We start from the raw sequence: 6,017 nt of genomic DNA on the forward strand, positions 1-6,017 counted from the left end.
TGAAACAATGCGGAATAGTTTCGCAACTCACGCCACCCGGAACACCACAGCGTAATGGTGTGTCTGAACGTCGTAATCGTACTTTACTAGATATGGTGCGATCTATGATGTCTCTTACTGATTTACCGCTATCGTTTTGGGGTTATGCTTTAGAGACGGCTGCATTCACGTTAAATAGGGCACCATCGAAATCCGTTGAGACAACGCCTTATGAACTGTGGTTTGGCAAGAAACCAAAGTTGTCGTTTCTTAAAGTTTGGGGCTGCGATGCTTATGTGAAAAAGCTTCAACCTGATAAGCTCGAACCCAAATCGGAGAAATGTGTCTTCATAGGATACCCAAAGGAAACTGTTGGGTACACCTTCTATCACAGATCTGAAGGCAAGACTTTTGTTGCTAAATTTGGATCCTTTCTAGAGAAGGAGTTTCTCTCGAAAGAAGTGAGTGGGAGGAAAGTAGAACTTGATGAGGTAACAGTACCTGCTCCCTTATTGGAAAATAGTTCATCACAGAAACCGGTTCTTGTGACGTCTACACCAATTAGTGAGGAAGTTAATGATGATGATCATGAAACTTCAGATCAAGTTGTTACTGAACCTCGTAGGTCAACCGGAGTAAGATCCGCACCAGAGTGGTACGGTAATCCTGTTCTGGAGGTTATGTTACTAGACCATGACGAACCTACGAACTATGAAGAAGCGATGGTGAGCCCAGATTCCGCAAAATGGCTTGAAGCCATGAAATCTGAGATGGGATCCATGTATGAGAACAAAGTATGGACTTTGGTTGACTTGCCCGATGATCGGCAAGCCATCGAGAATAAATGGATCTTCAAGAAGAAGACTGACGCTGACGGTAATGTTACTGTCTATAAAGCTCGACTTGTTGCAAAAGGTTTTCGACAAGTTCAAGGGATTGACTACGATGAGACCTTCTCACCCGTAGCGATGCTTAAGTCTGTCCGAATCATGTTAGCAATTGCCGCATTTTATAATTATGAAATTTGGCAAATGGATGTCAAATCTGCATTCCTGAATGGATTTCTGGAAGAAGAATTGTATATGATGCAACCGGAAGGTTTTGTCGATCCAAAGGGAGCTAACAAAGTGTGCAAGCTCCAGCGATCCATTTATGGACTGGTGCAAGCCTCTCGGAGTTGGAATAAACGTTTTGATAGTGTGATCAAAGCATATGGTTTTATACAGACTTTTGGAGAAGCCTGTATTTACAAGAAAGTGAGTGGGAGCTCTGTAGCATTTCTAATATTTTATGTGGATGACATATTGTTGATTGGAAATGATATAGAATTTCTGGATAGCATAAAAGGATATTTGAATAATAGTTTTTCAATGAAGGACCTCGGTGAAGCTGCTTACATATTGGGCATCAAGATTTATAGAGATAGATCAAGACGCTTAATTGGACTTTCACAAAGCACATACCTTGACAAAGTTTTGAAGAAGTTCAAAATGGATCAAGCAAAGAAAGGGTTCTTGCCCGTGTTACAAGGTGTGAAGTTGAGTAAGACTCAATGCCCGACCACTGCAGAAGATAGAGAGAAAATGAAAGATGTTCCCTATGCTTCAGCCATAGGCTCTATCATGTATGCAATGCTGTGTACCAGACCTGATGTGTGCCTTGCTATTAGTTTAGCAGGGAGGTACCAATGTAATCCATGAGTGGGTCACTGGACAACGGTCAAGAACATCCTGAAATACCTGAAAAGGACTAAGGATATGTTTCTCGTTTATGGAGGTGACAAAGAGCTCGTCGTAAATGGTTACGTTGGTGCAAGCTTTGACACTGATCCGGACGATTCTAAATCGCAAACCGGATACATGTTTATATTGCACGGTGGAGCTGTCAGTTGGTGTAGTTCTAAACAAAGCGTCATGGCGGGATCTACGTGTGAAGCGGAGTACATTGCTGCTTCGGAAGCAGCAAATGAAGGAGTTTGGATGAAGGAGTTCATATCCGATCAAGGTGTCATACCTAGTGCATCGGGTCCAATGAAAATCTTCTGTGACAATATTGGTGCAATTGCCTGGCAAAGGAATCCAGATTTCACAAGAGGACCAAGCACATCAAGAGACGCTTCAGTTCCATCAGGGACCAAGTCCAAGTGGGAGACATAGAGATTTGCAAAATACATACGGATCTGAATGTTGCAGACCCGTTGACTAAGCCTCTTCCACGAGCAAAACATGATCAGCACCAAGACTCCATGGGTGTTAGAATCATTACTATATAATCTAGATTATTGACTCTAGTGCAAGTGGGAGACTGAAGGAAATATGCCCAAGAGGCAATAATAAAGTTATTATTTATTTCCTTATATCATGATAAATGTTTATTATTCATGCTAGAATTGTATTAACCGGAAACATAATACATGTGTGAATACATAGACAAACAGAGTGTCACTAGTATGCCTCTACTTGACTAGCTCGTTGATCAAAAATGGTTATGTTTCCTAACCATAGACAAAGAGTTGTCATTTGATTAACGGGATCACATCATTAGAGAACGATGTGATTGACTTGACCCATCCGTTAGCTTAGCATGATGATCGTTTAGTTTGTTGCTATTGCTTTCTTCATGACTTATACATGTTCCTATGACTATGAGATTATGCAACTCCCATTTACCGGAGGAACACTCTGTGTGCTACCAAACGTCACAACGTAACTGGGTGATTATAAAGGTGCTCTACAGGTGTCTCCAAAGGTACTTGTTGGGTTGGCGTATTTCGAGATTAGGATTTGTCACTCCGATTGTCGGAGAGGTATCTCTGGGCCCACTCGGTAATGCACATCATTATAAGCCTTGCAAGCATTGCAACTAATGAGTTAGTTGCGGGATGATGTATTACGGAACGAGTAAAGAGACTTGCCGGTAACGAGATTGAACTAGGTATTGAGATACCGATGATCGAATCTCGGGCAAGTAACATACCAATGACAAAGGGAACAACGTATGTTGTTATGCGGTTTGACCGATAAAGATCTTCATAGAATATGTGGGAGCCAATATGAGCATCCAGGTTCCGCTATTGGTTATTGACCAGAGACGTGTCTCGGTCATGTCTACATAGTTCTCGAACCCATAGGGTCCGCACGCTTAAAGTTCGATGACGGTTATATTATAAGTTTATGTGTTTTGATGTACCGAAGGTAGTTCGGAGTCCCGTTTGTGATCACGGACATGACGAGGAGTCTCGAAATGGTCGAGACATAAAGATCGATATATTGGACGACTATATTTGGACACCGGAATGGTTCCGAATGAGATTGGGATAATACCGGAGCACCGAGAGGTTATCGGAACCCCCCGAGAGGTATATGGGCCTTAATGGGCTTTAGTGGAAAGGAGGGGAAAGGAGCAAGGGAGGGGGCGCCCCCCCCAAGCCCAATCCGAATTGGGAGGGGGGCCGACCCCCCTTTCCTTCCTCCCTCCTTCCTCTTCCTTCCCTCTCCCTCTCCAAATAGGAAAAGGAGGAGTCCTACTCCCGGTGGGAGTAGGACTCCCCCCTTGGGCGCGCCTCCTCCCCTTGGCCGGCCCTCTCCTCCCCCCTTTATATACGGAGGAGGGGGGCACCCCATAGACACAACAATTGATCTCTGTATCTCTTAGCCGTGTGCGGTGCCCGCCTCCACCATATTCCACCTCGATAATATCGTAGCGGTGCTTAGGCGAAGCCCTGCGTCGGTAGAACATCATCATCGTCACCACGCCGTCGTGCTGACGGAACTCTCCCTCAAAGCTCGGCTAGATCGGAGTTCGAGGGACGTCATCGAGTTGAACGTGTGCTGAACTCGGAGGTGCCGTGCATTCGGTACTTGATCGGTCGGATCGTGAAGACGTACGACTACATCAACCGCGTTGTGCTAACGCTTCCGCTTTCGGTCTACGAGGGTACGTGGACACACTCTCCCCTCTCGTTGCTATGCATCACCATGATCCTGTGTGTGCGTAGGATTTTTTTTGAAATTCTTACGTTCCCCAACACTACCGCTATTCCTTCTCCGGATATAACATGTCCAAGGAATCCAACTTCCTTCAACCAAAACTCACACTTGCTGAACTTGGTGTATAGCTGATGTTCTCTGAGCTTCCCAAGTACTAAACGCAAATGCTCTTTATGCTCCTCTTCATTCTTCGAGTAGACCAGAATATCATCAATGAACACCACAACGAACTTATCCAAAAACTCCAAAAACACCTTGTTCATCATGTTCATAAAATAGGTAGGTGCGTTAGTCATGCCAAATGACATAATGGTATACTCATATAGCCCATACCTCGTGGTAAAAGCTGTCTTAGGTATATCCTGCTCTCGAATCTTCAGCTGGTGGTACCCTGATCGCAGATCGATCTTGGAGAACACCTTAGCTCCTTGCAGCTGATCAAACAAATCATTGATCATCGGCAGTGGGTACTTGTTCTTGATCGTCACTTCATTCAATCCTCGATAATCAACAACCATCCTTAACGATCCATCCTTCTTCTCCACTAGAAGCACTGGTGATCCCCAAGGTGACAAACTTGGGTGAATATAACCTTTATCCAGTAACTCCTTAATCTGCTTCTTAATTTCCTCCAAATCTTTTGCGGGCATTCTGTACGGTCTCTTAGATATTGGCCCTGTGCCTGGCAAAAGCTCAATCAAAAACTCAATGTCTCTATCCGGTGGCATGCCTAGCAACTCTTCTGGAAATACATCCGGGAAATCCTTCACCACTGGTACTTCCTCCTGTACAACTCCTGATAAGGAATTTACTTGAGTCCTACTCGGCACATGCCGGGATACATACTTGATCCTTCTTCCTTCTGGGGTGGTGAGCAAAATCGACTTACTGGCGCAATCGATGTTTCCTCCATACATTGATAGCCAATCCATACCCAGAATCACATCCAAACCTTGTGACTCCAAAATTATCAAGTCTGAGGGGAAAACGTGCCTACCTATGGTCAATGGCATTTGAAAACATCCTTGGTTTGCCATATGCTCTGCTCCTGGCGAGCTCACTAACAAAGGTGTACTAAGAACTTTGGTGGGCAGTTTATACTTATCCACAAATCCCCGTGATATGTATGAATGCGATGCACCAGTATCGAAAAGAACGACTGCAGTAAATGACTTAACCAAAAGCTTACCTATTACTGCATCTGGTTGGGCTTCAACCTCCTCCACGTTAACGTGGTTCACTTGTCCCCTGTTGAAAGGGTTGGGCTTCTTCCCAGAGCTTCCATTGCCGTTACCATTCTTAGCTTCAGGACATTCATTGGCGTATGCCCAGTCTTCTGACACTTGTAGCAAGTAACATGGCTTAGATCTTTCTTGGCGGGCGTTGCTGGGTTGGAACAGTTCTGTCCGTTGCTTCCTCCGTTACCATTCCCGTTCTTGGAGCCACTATGGTTGTGCGAACTTCCTCCAGTGTGATTGTGACCTCCATGGTTATGGACAAGTCCTCCCGAGTTCGGCGTGAAACGGGGTCTCTGCTGAGCTCCAGAATTATACTTCCCTTGTCCATACTTCCTCTTGCGGTTGTCAATCTGCTGCTGCTTCCCTTCAATCATGAGAGCTCTATCTACCAACTCCTGGTAGTTATTGAAATTTGCCACCATCAACTGCATGCTCAGCTCATGATTCAGTCCTTCCAGAAACTTCTCCTGCTTAGCTGCATCTGTGGCGACGTCATCTGGGGCATAACGTGCTACTTACTAAAGTCATCCACATACTAGCCAACTGTGCATCCTCCTTGGCGTAAGTTGCGAAACTCGCGCTTCTTCATGGCCATATCTCCTGTTGATACATGGGCAGTGCGAAAAGCATGCTAGAACTGGTCCCATGTAACAGTGTCGATGGGGTAAGTGGCTGTGAAATTCTCCCACCATGATGCTGTGGGTCCATCAAGTTGATGTGCGGCAAAACGCACTCTCTCCGCATCTGTGCATCCTGCAGTGGTTAACTCCCTTCCAATCTTGCGGAGCCAATCATCTGCAACTATCGGCTC

The sequence above is a fragment of the Aegilops tauschii genome, chromosome 5 (assembly GCF_002575655.3).
Source record: "Aegilops tauschii subsp. strangulata cultivar AL8/78 chromosome 5, Aet v6.0, whole genome shotgun sequence".
NCBI lineage: Eukaryota > Viridiplantae > Streptophyta > Magnoliopsida > Poales > Poaceae > Aegilops > Aegilops tauschii.